The following is a 17798-nucleotide window of genomic DNA, read 5'->3' on the forward strand; positions in this document are numbered from 1 at the left end:
CAATGCTTGCATAACAGAAGTACGACCATTAAGGGCGTTTATGCTCGTTCGCTTGTGTTGAAGAATCTTTCCCATTAGTCTCTTTTTAATCACAAAGAGTGATTCTTCTACAAAGAACGGTAGTTGAGTTAAGCACTAATTCAGTTTATGAGCTAGATCATTACCGTCATGTTTCAGTAGTTGTGAGGGCAAAAGTATGTTGAATTTTAAATGATAAAAATTTTCTTGAGCAGAACGTTCTCTCATGTCAGTCGTAACAAGGTCCAGTGTTAGAATAAAAACAGTTCATTTCCAATATGCCATGGCATCATCATTATGATCGCAGTTTTTCTCATATTTTTGTCTGCCTGTAAGACGGGGAACACTCTTCTCCACGTCTAACCCTTCCATAACTGCCTTCGCCTCTTCAACAATACGAGCAAAGTGGCTAACAGCATTAGCTCCCATGCCGTCGTACACCTTGAACGTCGAGTCTAATCGAAAGAAACGAGTGAACAGAGTGCGGGCTGGCACTGGCGGGGGCGGCGTGGGTGGTAATGCAGGTGGCCCAGCAAGGGGAGGGGGGGGGGGGGCCGTCGCCACTGTATAGGGAAAAGTAGGTCGACCGTTAGTACAACAGCTGTTAGCCTAGGGCGTCAATCTTGACCTGTTTTCAGTTACAGATTGATCCACATGTTCAGCAACTGCTGGCGAACCGAGGAAAGCAAGCATTCTTCTGCAATTGAAGCCATGTTTTACGGAACGTCAATTTCAGGGACCGTGTCGAACTGTTATTTATAATTCACCGCTAGCGTAACAGCCGCAACGCCAAACGCTACCGCGAATACCCTATACTTTTTTCCTAACTTTACTTGTAACCATTTTAAACTAGGTTTTTGATGGTTTGTTAAGACAGTATGTTAAACAATTAATTGGAGATATTCACGGTCACCAGAAAACTAGAAACAGTGACAATCAGTCGGTGGTCTCGGGGTCGCGGCGTTCGAACTCTATGCTACTCCGTTCCGATGTACTGCAATCCCTTATAGAAAATTAATGGAATAAAAACAAAGGAAACTCACTTTGCCTGACCATCAGTTTCGTGGGTCAGGCCTTTCTTCTAATTTTCTCATTATTCCAAGTATTGCATGTTACAGCTCGTAATAGAAGATAATGATTCTTACCGGTAGTTAATAATTCGTTAACCATTAATCGGTATTAGTATGTGCTGCTTACATGTATGTATAAATAAATCATATAATCGTATTACTACGTGAACATTACGAAATATTGTCATTGTGATAAGTTGCAGAACATCGTATTCATGGCAAATCGAATTACCTTGAATTGAACAATCACATAGTCGTAAAACACAACGATATACATTGTAAATAATGTATAATAAGAAATATGTGGGTTTTCTGAAATACAGATAGCGCCCTGTGGGCAACGCCCAAAATAAAATACTACTACACAGAAGCTTTTGTCGAACACTTAATTAATTATATGAGGTACTGCTAAAGAACCTTCGTCGGTATTTCAGTGCTCCATAATGAATTCTGATCCTTGCTACGCCTCCCCTTGCTCTTTCAAACATTTATCAATACTTCGACTTTGGGTATCCGTCATTTGGTGTGTTGAAGTGTGCTCGTCATGTCAGTGCCTTGCTATGGTCAGAAGCGATGATTGTTGAGCGAACTACCTTGCTTGCAGTAGTGAGAGACCATATATTTATTTTATGTTTTAAATTTCTGTTAATGATTTCCATCATCATTAAGATGCAGTACCTGTTTTGTGAAAGATACTACATTAGGTCGGTGATCCCCTTTTTGTATAAATGTCATTGGTTATCGAACAATACAAGCAAGTTGTTTTCCATATGTGTGACTTGCTATTACGTTTATCTGTGACCCCACTATACCTGTGCTACCTAATTTTCTGCTGTGTAATTATCCCAACTACGGTCATGTATTGAACGAAACCCTCATACCTGTTAGTGACTGACTGATCCGATTGCCAATTCACAGAAGTTTTAGCAAATAACTGCAGCCGCTAGCCACACTAGCATACATGTAATATCAGCGTCATTCTTTCATACAAGGTACTTTAACGGCTCATTCAGCTTATCGTGCAACCCTACAATCAACATTTCGATGTTTCAGACGATAACGTACGAGCGCACCGGGTCCACCTCGTAAAAACCTTCCTCCAGGAGGCGAGAGTGAAACTAATGGATTGGTCTCCGGTATCTGCTAAATGAGCCCAACTGAAGATTCTTGGGGACATTTAAACCTAGTAGCGGGTCACTGTAGCCACCCACTTCAGAAACTGTGCGACATCTGGAGGGCCAACGCCAACTGCGAGACAGCTTTTAACAGGAGTGCGTCGACCCCCTTGTGGATACACCAAGGGGATTTCAAGTGTGTTACATTACGAACAATGGTAAAAACGAGGTGCAGCTACGCCATTGATAATTTCTGACGTCGGTCATCTTTGGTTTACGATTTGCTTGTGTTACAGCGTGTGCGTGTGTGTGTGTGTGTGTGTGTGTGTGTGTGTGTGTGTGTGTGTGTAGGGTGTGCTCCTGTTGAAATATCGGCCGTTGCCGACGACGTCACCTGGCTGCATTTCCGTATGTTATTTGAATAGTGTATAGGCTTGGAGAAACTGAAGCCTCACACTGATTGCCTCTACGCAGAGGAAACGTATCTTTCCCTGCGGAGCTTGGATAAGCTTCGCAGCAGCAGAGTAAGATATCAATATGCGTTGTCGTTTTTGCTGAGGTGTCGTGATTATAATATTGTTCCAACGTATGCGAAAGTCGCGCTTCATATTGATTCTCGTGCCGCCAATCACATCAAGCAACATGCTGGACTAGCTCTTCTTCGTGAAAGGATCGATTACGTTTGGCGTCACTTAATGATTGCTTCTAAAATTTCGGTTTTTTCTTGGGATTGGCTGACCAGTGCGTGGAAAATTTTTTAACGTTTCTGTGACTCAGAGTCTACTATTATTTCTCAGCGTTCTGTGACAAACGTCATGGAGAAAGCTTTTGACAACACAGATTTATCCGTGCTAGAGAAAGGTTCAAATTTTGCACCTACTTCCAAGCATTTTCCAGTGGTCGATTTTATTTCTTCTATTGATCAGGCTATTTTTAAACAATGTCTTGTGACGTTGCAGACGAAGCTAGGAGGTAGCATGTCGTGTGTTGATGTGGCATGTTCACCCAAGAGTAATATCACAGTGGCTGAGAGGGTTGTTCCATAAAACTTTTTTCCCCATATCTAGTAATCAGACATTCACAATTTACTTCTAGCTCACTAATCTTTTTAAAAAATTAGAATTGATTGCATTATCAAGCTTCTTCAGAAAGACTTCAACATATATAGAAAAAAACTTAGTAATACTAAAAGAATATAATAATTTTTTGGGGTTATAAACAGAGAATGAAATATTATTAATCATAACAATATTACTTTATTAATTTTAATCATCTTCTTCTGCATATATATGAAAATATAAGAAAAAATTTATAATTTAAAGACTTATGTAATTTACATTATCGAATGAGACATACAATTTCTGTTGTGATTTAATTAAAAGGAAAAAATCATTGGAAGATGAATGCAAGTGGAGTGATATTTGTTTCCCCTATAAATTAACACAGGTTTCCACTAGACATTTTAAACATAAAGTAGATTGGTGTTTGATTTCTTGTAGCAAAAACTGGCAGAAAGTTTTATTAGAGAATTTAAATACAAATAACGTTGGTATTGTATTTCTGAAGCCCAAAAATTATCAGAAAATTTTTTCAGAGGATTTAAAGATAGGTGTTGTATTTCTCAAGGCCAACAATTATCAGAAAATTTAAAGATAAAGTATATTGGCACTGTGTTTCTGAAGACCAAAAACTATCATAAAATGTTATTAAAGAATTTAAAGATAAACTAGACTGGTCTTTTATTTCTATGAACCAAAATTATCTAAAAAATTATCAGACAATTCAAAAATAAATTAAATTCGTCTTATACTTCTATGAGAAAAAAACAACAAAACATTTTATGAGAGATTTTAAAGATAATGTAAACTGGTGTGAAATATCTAACAAAAAAATTTATCTGAAGATTTTGAAAAGTAATTTTAATAATGAATTGATATGGAGTGCCAGGCAGTTTTATCTTTTTATTATTTTTTTCAAATTGGTGAGATTGTAGATAGTGATAATGATTACAATTATGATTGTGATAGAAAAACATAAAAATTTTTTAAATTTTCAGTTAATGTTCTGTGTCGAGTATGAAATGTTAAATTTTTCTTTCTGCACATTATTGTATAAACAACTGTATTATTTGAAATGTTATGATGGAATGTTGCACATAATTTCATAGTAGCTTTTAAAGAGGCTAGCACACTAATTCTTATAGACAAATTTATGGCAAAAACACGATAACTTAAAATAACATTGAATGGATTTCGTATGACATCGCCATTCAGTTGTGTGAACGGCTTAAAATCATGAAAATACTCATAAACTGGCAAAAAGTTATTTGGTGGATCCAGATTCCACATGTCCTGAGGTGAAACTTCATTTCCACCATTCTGAAGCACCAAAGAAATTGTTATAGTCATGCATACTCAAATATAGATATATATAAACAAGAAGAACATGGTGCTGCGATCGACAGTGCCAATAGAACACAACAAGTGTCTGGTGCATTTGTTAGATCAGTTACTGCTTCTCCAATAGCAGGTTATCAAGATTTAAGCGAGCTTGGACGTGGTGTTATTGTTGGCACACGAGCAATGGGACACAATGTCTCTGAGGTAGCAATGAAGTGAGGATTTTCATGTATGACCATTTCACGAGTGTACCGTGAGTATCAGGATTCCGATAAAACACCAATCCTACGACATTAATGACCCCAGGAAAAGATTCTGCAAGAACGGGACCAACAACTGAAGAATCGTTCAATGTGACTGAAGTGCAACCCTTCCATAAGTTGCTGCAGATTTCAATGGTGGGTTATCAGCAAGTGTCAGCGTGTGGACCATCCAATGGAACATCATCAATATGGGCTTTCGAAGCTGAAGGCCCACTCATGTACCCTTGGTGACTGCACAACACAAAGTGTTACACCTCGCCTGGGCTTGTCAACACCGACATGGGACTGTTGATGAGCGGAAACATGTTGCCTGGTTGGGCAAATCTCATTTCAAATTGTATCGTGTGGATGGATATGTACAGGTATGGAAACCTCATGAATCCATGAACCATGCATGTCAGCTGGGGGCTGTTCGAGCTGGTGGAGGCTCAGTAATGGTGTCAGGCATGTGCAGTTGGAGTGATATGGGACCCTTGATACATCTAGATTCCGCTCTCACAGGTGACAAATCCAATCCAAATCCAATCATCAACAGCATCCTGTCTGATCACCTGCATCCATTTATGTCCATCGTGCATTCCGACATACTTGGGCAATTCCGGCAAGGTGATGTGACACCCACATGTCCAGAGATGATTCAAGGTGGCTCCAGGAACACTATTCCGAGTTTAAACACTTCCTCTGGCCACAGATAAGAACTTATCGAGCATAACAATGTGCTGTTCAGAAGACATGTCCATCCCCTCGTTCTCTTATGGATTTATGGGCAGTCTTGCAGGATTCATGGTATCCATCCTTTCCAGCACTATCTCAGACATTAGTTGAGTCAAACCACATCGTGTTGCGGCATTTCTGCATGTTTGTGGGGACCCTACATGACATCATGTTTCTTTTTCAGCATGATCAGATAAACAAGAATTAAACATCTGATTACAACAACAATAAAATAAGGCCTATCAATCTATGGATAATTATGGTAAGTGGTGACATCTAATTCAAAATTTCTTTTTCCCCTTCATCTGGCAATCTCAAACGCTTGTTATTCAAAAAAAGATATTGGAATTATTGGATTTTTTAACCTTTCTTGATCCAGCTTGTGTGAGTACTATGGCTCATATCTAACCAAAGGAACACAAATTTCCATTGATTCCACAAGAATTTCCCCTTACTTAGGGAGCACATCTTTTAGTTTAGCTATAGCTTGATTATGTTCAGACCATCAAAGAATGGCATTGTTTGCACTAGAACTCCAGGTAAGAATTACAGTTAAATCTGCGTCCCACAACTTTCTTTCACTCCTTAAAGAACCCACCAAGCAAATCTAGTGGAAAAAGTCCTAAACTTTTCTTACTTTCTATCCTCCCATTATTGAGGATATGATCTTTCATGTTTAACTCATTGGCTTGAGATGGGATCAATCACATAAGGACACATCAAGATATCAAAGAGTATTCAATTATTAAAAAAAATATTGTTCCCCTGTTTATAGTGTTAACATCAAACAGCTTTTCCACATAGTTGTCAATCAATTATTTATTGGATTTTCCATTGTATATCAAATAATCTGTACCATCAGCTCCAATAACACTGAACCTGATATACAATTGTGTATAAATTAGGATGAATCCAATCATCAACAATATGAAAATTACTCTTTGTCTGCTTATTAGGAAAATATAAATTATGTTTAGTCTTATGATTTGCTGTTAGCTCTCAGTCTTATTGATTTAATAGGCATAAAACTAATTAAGACATTTCCAAAACAATTATCACATAAGCATCACTGAAGTTAATCAAAATATCATTTTCATCAGTTACACTTATTTCTAAATCCTGCACAGAATTAAAAATCGGAATATATATTGGTTAATATGGCTCATGAATTGTTGGTACAACAAATTCTGCTCTGGATTTCAGTAAAGCAATAATATTAGTTTCTCTCTGAAAGTGATCACCATGCATTACATACATTCCATTAGCCAAATAAAAATTTATATTTATTAATTCAATGGAATAATTTTATGCACATCACTGGCAATAGTTTTTCTATTGCCTTCAATAATTTGGTTATTAAATCCTAAAACACTTCCAATGCTACTCTTTCTCTCCATATATAATTTAACACCAATCTCAATAATAACACTACTTAAAATTTCATTGGGTTTAATGTGTATGTTAGGCTATTTGTGTGACTACCCTTTTCCTAAATTTTTCAGCTATGTCGTCCAACAGGAACTTCTATCATTTCCCCATCACAAATAATTTATTATTTTTAGATGTCAGTGATCTGAACATAGCTGTTATTGAGCAACCATATATTAGTTTCAATATAAGATTAAACAGCCAACTGGTTGCACATAAATGTTAGATACAATACGAGTTGCACCACCTATCAGGTGCAGACAGTAACATGTGCCCATTAGAAACATTATAGCAAAAATAATTTAAAAAGTCAGCTAATTTTTAGGAACATAGTATCAAGAGACCATCATGGTTTTTTGATGTTGCACAGTAGTCAATCAGATTAAGTATAATAGTGCCATCTGTTAGTCTTTACAGAAATTACTATTATATAAAGGACAGAATGACATAAAAAAAATTTACATACAGGTGTGCAATCAAGCAAATTTTTAGCTGTGACAGTTGACGTTACAAATGTTGTATAAAAACCGACTAGTGAAAGAGTACTATAGCGGTCTCTTATAGATACTGTCAATCTTTTTTTTTAGAACAGGTGAGTTACCACTCAATTGAAACAGACGACCAGTTCATATTAATAAAAATTATATAATTAAATGAATAAAACTCATTGGATCAAAAAATTATTCCATAGAACAAACAAAAGGATAAGCATGGCTAGCTTTTATCAAATTATATTAAATGTACAATAAAAGGACCAAGCATATGAGGAAAAACAACATTAATGATTGATATTTATATTTTAGCTGAAGGAAGGCTAAACTGGAATAAAGTAAATCATTTGTATGTGTAAAAAAGTGGAAGAGAAAAACAATGCCAATAATTTAGTATTAGAGAAGAAAGGCACTAGAACAAAAAAAATTTCCAAAAAGTGGTCAAAAATGTAATAAACTTATATCAAATTTAGATACAGAATATCTTGCTAAACCACTAAAAATCAAAAACTTTTGTTGTGTCTTTGTAAGTGATGAATTACCTAATTAACCAAAATATTTTGAATCTGTAGTAGGAAATTTAGGTGTTTCTGATAATGTAAGCAGTCACTGAGTATGTTATTATAAGAAAAATTATAAATTTTTTTTCAGTTAGAAGAAATTTTTCCTAAGATTTGGTTAAATATCTTGGCTCAAGTGAGGTGTTTTATAATATGCATCAAATAAAAAATTTTAATGAAATCATATGGAATCATTTTTGCATACTTGTGCTAAAGCTCTTGTCGGATAATTATACATTTAATGACATTTTGAACATAATAAATTTACATTTTTGGAAATATGGCACAGCCTAAAGGCTGCCAAATAAATATGTGAGAATTATAAAAAATAAAATCGACTGTAGAATCATTAGATCCAATAACAGAAACATTTGACCCAAAAACTACATACAATTAAACAATTTCCGAAAGAGTTATATTACTTTTAAAGGAAGACTAGTCATTAAGTGGTTATGATACTGTTGCTAAACAATAATTAGAAAAGCAAAAGATCTTATCACAAAGGCTGAATAAATAAGTATTTCACATAATTCAATAATTATGTTGCCAAACAAGAATTAGAGTCACATAAAACAGACTTTGCATCAGCTACCAGTGACTTCAGTCAGCAACTTAGTCTGTGAGTAAATAACTACTTAATAATAAAGGAACAGAAAAAGCAATAACAGACTATCTACACCTGAACAATTTAGTTTCACATATTAAATCAATTAAGTGCTATAAAATCCATGATAAACAAACCAGTAGATGCAAAAATTATTTTATATGGCTAATGGTTTTTAGAATCAAATGAAGGTGATAAAATTAATTAATCAATTAGCTAACTAACTAATTGTATCGATATAAATGGATGAACATATCTGGTGCTTGAAGATAAGAAAATTTTCTGTGACTCATCACCCACAAAGAGTCATCACTGAAAATAGAAGACAGAGGATTGATTGTCTTCGCACACCTTAAATGGGTGACTTTTTTAAAAAAGATTTGTAGGTAACAGAGTGAATATTTGTGAAGAAATTAGTAATGAATTGTAATATTGCTACATGAATTGTGCTATGCTGCAATCGGGTGCTAATAGTAGAATAAAAGTGGGTTAAAAGCTGTGATCTGTCTGGGGACGTTAACTGTGGATTACTGGGCAACTGTTTCATCAGATATTTAGTCTAGATTTACCAAGCAGACTAACATTAATGATAATCTTTTAATAGTCATACAAAACCGGTAATATATATACATAAAAAGAGAATTTAAATAAAAAGAAAGAAATCAGTTTATATTTGGAAATTTATTTTAAGATTGTTCATTGAAATTTCAGCATATTATACGTGAGTTATAACTGAGCTGGTGCCTTATTTACGATTGAAAAATGTGAGATTGTAATCTTACGGAACACATAAAATATGGAGCCAAGATTGGGAGACTGCATACGACACTGCATTCATAAAATAACTCACGAAGAACATTGAAACATAAGCAAGAAGAAATTAACCACAACCAACAGATTCAGTTTTTACCCAAAGAAATTACGTTCATACCACAATCCTGTCCGTCATGTAATTACCACACACTGGTATACTAAATTCATATTAACTCTTTGTGAAGTCTTCGCAAAAGGAATAGCTGAGGGCTACTTTGATGATTACACCACATGCTCCACGTGGTCAACTTGGTTTACAGAAAGCGTACAACTCCACAATAATTTTGATAATTAAAATACATTAGATCGAAAAGCAATTGACAAAAGCAAAACCTTGAATTGGTTACTAACGTCTTACTATTAACCTGATGGGTCAAACAGTTATATAAGCACGTGGTACTGGTCTCGCAAAGTACACTCCACGTGGGTTGAACATAAAGAAAAGCATAAAGAAAAGTTGCTATATTGTAAAATATTGTCCAGACGAGACGTTATAATCACACAAGCATTCACATTTAAGATTGATGAACTTAGTTAGAGTTACTGATCAACACGTGGTTCCACTTTACTCGCAAAGTAATGACAAACCAACTACCCCAAAATAATCTGAACTTCACACGAGAATTACACTACGCTGCAATTTAAGATAACCTTAGATATTTTAGAGCTAAACCCGAGATAAAGATGATTAAATTTTCAGTTAGGCTGAACTTAACAAATCCATTGTCCTATGGACTTAGCAGACACGCGCTTACCCGGAGATCTTACCACTTCAGACGCTCGCCACGGTCCCACAGCAACTGCCTACCGCCCAGCGTGCTTCCTCAGGGTGCTCACAAAGACAAACGGAAGTGGCCAGAGGGGCAGCTTCCTATACCAACATGACAATGGACGGACAGAATCATACTAAGGATAGAAACCTCTTTGCTTTTAGGAAGCGTAGCTACCTGTTCCGACGTTGGTCCTACTGTTCTCTAGCCGACAGGCTTGTCTGCTACCCTCAAGCATGCAACTACAAACACATTTGATCATTCATCCTCTCACACAGAAGGGAAGGGGGATGACAGTATCTTATCATATACAGTATATAACAGAAAGCGGATGTAGGTTCCGTATGAGACTGTGTGACATGAATTACATATAAACTGTGTTTTAAAGTGTAGTAGTGTGTCAGATCGTTCTTGTTTACGTGTAAAAGTAACACGTTCCACTACTCAGTCTTCTCCCAGATAGTCAGAAACGCCACAGTAAATTTAGAAGAGGAATTTATTCCATAAATGACAACAGATTTAAGAAATCAAACATGAAAGGAATCCAACAGAGACCTTTCATAACCCCAACGCTCCGGGAAAAGACTGTGCAGGGAATTTTCTGGCCATGCTAGGACATTCCCAAGCAGGCTTCTCACACCCTACTTAAACCAAAAGTGTAAAGAAAAGGCAAAAGGTCACCAGCTACTTGCTAAAACACAATAATTTCAACAAATCTTTAAAATCTACTAATTTCAAACAAAAAAAAAAAAACACAATCTGTGACACCTATTTAAAAGATAGTGTAGACCTAATTCGGTCAGCAAGTAAAAACAATGGTTCCTGTGTCATTAATATGAAAACAATTTCTGGTTGTTACCCTTATGGAGTTCACCAGTATTTGCTCATTGCAAGAGCCAACTGATCACAGGCAAATTTATGACTGTTTATTAACAAGCAAAATTTATGAAAATAGCAAAGGTGCCACAGCAATTAAAAAAGAACATGAAATAACATCAGTATTATAAAGCAGAACATTACAATGCACAATCCGCAAAAGCAAAAATTGATAAGAAAAAAAACCACGTTTTACAAAGTCGTTATCGCAAAAGAAATTCTATATCTTATAAAACTAATAATTTGTAGAATTAGCATAACTATGTGGCATTAATTTAATCACTCTACTATATTTCAGTTAGTTAGCAAACAATGAGCACTGTGTCATTATACTGAAAATACAATTAATTATGTGATTGTTACCCTTAAGGGGTTCCTCACTATAAATATGCCTCATGCAAAGGCTAATTGATCACAGTCCAATGAGAATGAATAGCAATCTGACTGATAAACGAAGCAATGCCACATGAATGAATTTACGAAACAAAAAACACAAATCTAATACATCACATAAGAACAAACATTGATCAATAAAACAGTACACTAGTCAAAATCTAAAAAAAAAATTAATAAATAGAACACCTGCAAAATACGAGAGTCAAAGTATAAAAAAAATTAATAAATAGAACACCTGCAAAATACAAGAGTCAGTCTAGTAAACACCAATAAATCGAATCCCTGCAAAACACACGAGTCAAAGTTTCTGTGACAGAAACACACGTATATGCATTGAACTAAGAACCGTATAATCACTGTTCACTGATACACTCACTAGTTCCACTGTTCCGTGGCACAATATAAGGGGAGGGGGAGGGGGTTCGTCGCCGCAGCTGTCAGTAGGGGTTTTTTTTTTGTCCATCTGTTGCGTGCAATCCCGCCGTCTCTGCCCTCTCATGAAGTTTCTTTTGGTGGTCTGTGTCACGTACATCTCGATTTGGTTCCATGTTTGTGTTGTCAAATTCATGCGGTATCCTCGATTGACACGCCAGGTTGATATTCCTGGGCAAGGATGGCACTTAATGGCTCTTCTTTTGTGCCACCCTTAGCGACCAGAGAACATCGAACCATGATTTACTGTCGCTTGACAGTGGGCATCCGTCAGGAGATGTTGATAGGCGTCGTTGAAGTCTGCCAGTTTCTCTGGACGGTATGTGTCAAGAGGCTCCACGCCCTTTGTGTTGTTACATTCTTGAGTTATCCTCAATTGACTCGCCGGTTTGATATTCCTGGGCAAGGATGACACTTAATGGCTCTTCTTTTGTGCCACCCTTAGCGACCAGAGAACATCGAACCATGATTTACTGTCGCTTGACAGTAGGCATCCGTCAGGAAATGTCGATAGGCGTCGTTGACGTCTGCAAGTTTCTCTGGACAGTACCTGTCAAAAGGCTCCACGCCCCTTGCGTTGTTTCTCCGCGGCCGTCTCGTCACGGTCGCGTGCGTGTGGTGCGTTGCCAGCAGATGGATTTCCGCGCGGTGGACCGCTCGCCCATCTCAGGTCATCGCCTCGAGGAAGGGTCGCCCGGGGCGGCCGCCCATTAGCTCCAGGTACAAGGGAAAGTGTTTGCCGCGTACCTTCTTTTGTTGTCGGCCGCGTTCCCGAAGTGGCCTGGCTGACAACGTGTCCTGCTGGGAAACCCGCCAGTTTACAACTAGTCCGGCTGCTCCCGCTGTCTCTTAAGAGTTTTGCCGGTTCGCTTTCACGTTCTCAACTGCACTCACAGAAATTTTTCATCATCCTTATGTGATTACACAATGTCATACATAATACCACTTAGTATTGTCTTTCACAATTTTTAAGAACAAAGTGAGACTTAATTTTTTTTATACAAATAATTAGATGAATCGACAATATAAAATAAAATTTAAATGACTTGACAATGTAAAAAAATAAAAGTGAAATGACTTTACAATGTAAAAAAAAATAAAAAATTAAATGAACTGACAATATAATATTTAAATCCACATCACTAATGTGGTTCACTTACGTTTTAATAAATCCAATGCTACTTATTAATTCACTAAAATGAATAGGATTATGCCTTGTGCAAGTATAGGTCAGGACAGCATAGGGTTCACATGTTATTTACACACACATACATGCACACCTGTTGTCTATTCTACAAACTAACTACCCATAAACATGCATTACTCAATATTCTACTTCTATCCACTACTAGTTAACCCAATAAGCTACTTCAATGCTATTTCAACACCGTGTATATACCACTACAACATTGTTCTAATTCGTCCTCTTCTTGACGCTCGCGGCATACGTCTTGTCACATGATAAATATGGAGAACTTTCCTTAAACATACACATTAAAAAGAACAATGATTATTTACACGCCAAAACATTTATACCAGTTCGCACACCTGAAAAGAGACTCGCAATTACACATTTATCATACTCATAAATTCACACATAAAACAGTAAGAAAATTTCATCTAAAATTACGTTATCACAAGAATTAATCACACAGATGGCTCTGAGAACGGTAAAAAGTCTGCACTATACAGGTTATACTACATTTTCTTACCCATTTTGCTGCGATTTCGTTCCTTCTTTAAGTTACCTCTCGCTTCCAAATCAGTCATTTCGCCTGTGGTGGTTATTCTGGATTCATTTCTGATGAATGGCAAAATTGTGGTCACCTCTATTCTGTAAAACAGTATCATCTTAACATATTGAACTCACAACAGACGCAAAAGATCCGAATCCTCCTGTAGTTTAAAAGACAAATGTTTTGCTTCATCCTTATTACCTTAAACCAAGCTTTCCTTCGGTCCCATAATCAAAATTATTTACTCTTCCTCTACATTCAAGTGGGAAATTTCCTCAGTACAAATCATATAGGCTGCAGTGCATCCCGCACCAGCAAAAACAGTAAGCTGTAATGCTCACAGCATCAGCAAAACACATAAACGTCGCTTTTCTGGGACAAGTATTAACGCAGAATAAGTTTTCCAGGCTTTGGCTCAACATCAATCATGACTACAGAATGGATCCATATTTCTGTACCATTCTCCATTTGCTGAAAAACTGCTCGTATTGACTGTCATTATAATATTTCAGAGCCACGTAAATTACACAAACCACAATTCTTCTTTCACCTTGAAGGGAATCAATATACTTACGAAATCCACAGACAGCACTTCACGTACTCAGCTATAAAGAACAAAAAAGACATATATCATCAATATTAACATATCATCGCATATTGGGAAGCCAATGGTTAAACAATCGTACTATCGCATCCTGTTTTCAAGATTCCAAACTTACTCATTCCTTTCTCAGAGTTCTCCTATCTTAAAATATTCATACAGCACGCATACTATAGTAAGAGATCCTCATTTATACTGACAGATATAGAATAGTAATAGATAGATAGTAGCACTGAAAGCAGAAAATCGGAAACAAGGCTACTAACAGCTGGGGACCTGGGTTTGCCAGACCCATAATACCCACAGATCGGATATTCCCCTGAGTTTTGCATTAATTCAACACAGATCTTGCTTCTCTCAGGAGCGGCTCTTTTCAATTTACACACACAAAAAAACAGCATTTCACTCGTTCACAAGGAAACCTTTTATCTTTACGTTTGAATCAAACTAAATCCTAATTGCACAAGGAAAGAAAACAAATTAACAACATCACTTCAATCAATCACATAAAAACATCTTTATCAGTAATTTTTACCAACATATTATTCAAAATGCATGTCACAAATTTAAACTAATCAATTCATTCTCTCCACCGTCCTGTCTACTCCCCACTGTCCTTTCTACACATTTGCCATGTCGCTCATTTGTTCCGATTGGGCGCCTTCTGCGCTGATCGTTAGTCATTGCCGGTTTTGCTCATTTCTATTTGCTGGATTATGTTTAGGGTTAGCGGGCCGAATTTCCACATCATGAGGTGCTCCGCCTACAGTCCTATTCCCACCGTGTTCACCGTGATATCGATTCTGGTTGCCGTACCTGTAGCGTTCACGATCTTGTCCACGTCCTCTATCATTTCCGTTGTTCCACCTGTGTTCGCGACTGTTACCCCAGTTTCTATACGGCCGGTCCCGATTATTGTTCCGTTCGCGTCGCGACGACCAGTCACGCCGTTGATTAGTACGACGGCCACGACTGCGATCGCGGTGCTGTGCCCCGTAATAACTTTGTGCCTTATTAGGCGGGCATTCTGCTGTACTGTATTCCAACTCTTGGAGAAGCGTCTTAAACGTTTCCACGTCCTCTTTGCATCGTCCCGCAAGAATGACGTGCCGCAAGTGCATCGGCAATTTGGTGATGCATATCCTAATTAGTTCCGCAGGCCCGTATGGGTCGTATAGGAATTGATTTGCCTGCAGCATGTGGTCGAATAGGCGTGCAGGGCTGCCGAAACCAGACTGGTTCAAATTTGGCAGCATAATTATGCCATGTTTGACCCTATCTTGTGCCGCTTCCGACCAATAGGCGGAGAGAAAGGCTTGTCGAAACTCCCGAGTGGAGTTGCAGTGACGCGCTGCCGACCTCATGCGAATCGCCGGTTCGCCTTCCAAATAGCCACACATATATTCTATCTTATGTGAACTTGCCCAGTCGGGAGGAAGACAGAACTCAAATTGCTCGAGCCATGCTCGTGGATGTATTCCTTTTTGCGAATTTCGGAATATCTCAAACTTTCTTACCGTAAGGAAATGTTTGAAATCAAATCCCCGCATTTCCTCCTGTCGAGGCCCTTGAATGTTTCTATTATTCTCATGTCTGCCCCTCAAATTACATTCTTCCCTGTCGTCAAAATCTCCCTCGTGGCCGGAGTCCCTCTCTGCACTGTTCGTACGGCTATTTTTAGTGCTATTGGCGAGTTCGGAATCACACGCCATGCGGTTTTCCAGATGCGCCACGCGTTCTTGTAATTCGCCTGTTACAGCCTTGTGTTGCCTGTTCACTTCGAATTGTCCCTTCTGAAATCTCAGAAGCGAACGCACTTCTTCGGTCTCTGCGGCCGCTACCGGTGTAGTATTGTTCTCGCTTTCCGTCAGCTTCATCGTGCCTACAATGTCCGCTAATGCCGCAATCTTATCATCTATTTGTCTCTTGTCCTCCGCCCCAGTCTGCTTCAATTGTTCTACTTGCTGTTCCAACGCGTGGATCGCTAAACTGTTGTCCGCTATTGTGTTGCTAATGGACGTGGGACAATGCGTTTCTGCCTCTTGGGCCCTCGAGAGTACCTGCTGGTGCTCCCTTTGGCATTCTTCCCTCAGCTCTTGGAAATTCCTAAGTAGCCGTTCTTCGCTTTCTTTAGATTCGGCATCGCCCCTCTGCTTGCTCTGTTCTAAGGCTTGCAGACGATCATCGATTTGTTCAAATGTACGGCCTAATTCTTTCATAATATCACTTTTTATTTCACTTGCCAGATTGTTTATTCTTTGTGAGATATCATCGGACACTCTCTGCATCGACTTGTCGACTTTATTTGTCTGCTGGATTAGTTTTTCGTCTATTTGTTCGCCTAGCTCGCGGACAGATTTTTCAGATTTCTGCGTCATTTGTTCGCCTAGCTCGCGGATAGATTTTTCAGATTTCTGCGTCATTTGTTCGCCTAGCTCGCGGATCGATTTTTCAAATGATTCTTTATTTTGTTGCAATAAGGTTTTCATGAGTTCTGCCAAATCAATTTGGTTAGTAGGAGGCAAATTTATTTCTGGCTCTGCTGTGAGCCCGTTCGTCCTGTTTTGCATTTCGTCTGAAGTATTTCCCATTGTATTTTCGGAACTGCCCGACGCATTAACATTCGAAATCAAATTATTATCTCCTTGGTCCATGTTGCTTAAGTTGTCGGACCGCTTACTTTTAGCTTGGTTATGTGTCTGCATTAGTGCAATTTATACCCGGTACGCGACACACTAATCAAAATAAATGTGTCCCCCAAAAATTACGACAGTCACACGAAAGATACCCAACCTAGTACGCACTTTTTCACACGCAAAACAAATTTTTATCTTTGATCGAAACAGTGCAATGTACAAGCGAGAACAAAAAACACACACACATATAAAACACACAAATATAAAAAACAAAACAAGACAAACAACGCAACGCCGATCTACAACGCTGTGAATCTTTTGAAAGTCTGCTCGGAAACAACACAGAAGTTGTTTGAGCGCTGTAGGAAAAAAATTAAGATTATAACACGCTCGCAATCTAACGTTTCAGAGATTCCAGAGTCTAGCGGAATCACAGAACAGGGTCGCCATGTGTAATATTGCTACATGAATTGTGCTATGCTGCAATCGGGTGCTAATAGTAGAATAAAAGTGGGTTAAAAGCTGTGATCTGTCTGGGGACGTTAACTGTGGATTACTGGGCAACTGTTTCATCAGATATTTAGTCTAGATTTACCAAGCAGACTAACATTAATGATAATCTTTTAATAGTCATACAAAACCGGTAATATATATACATAAAAAGAGAATTTAAATAAAAAGAAAGAAATCAGTTTATATTTGGAAATTTATTTTAAGATTGTTCATTGAAATTTCAGCATATTATACGTGAGTTATAACTGAGCTGGTGCCTTATTTACGATTGAAAAATGTGAGATTGTAATCTTACGGAACACATAAAATATGGAGCCAAGATTAGGAGACTGCATATGACACTGCATTCATAAAATAACTCAC

The sequence above is a fragment of the Schistocerca piceifrons genome, chromosome 7 (genome assembly GCF_021461385.2).
Source record: "Schistocerca piceifrons isolate TAMUIC-IGC-003096 chromosome 7, iqSchPice1.1, whole genome shotgun sequence".
Taxonomy (NCBI): Eukaryota; Metazoa; Arthropoda; class Insecta; order Orthoptera; family Acrididae; genus Schistocerca; species Schistocerca piceifrons.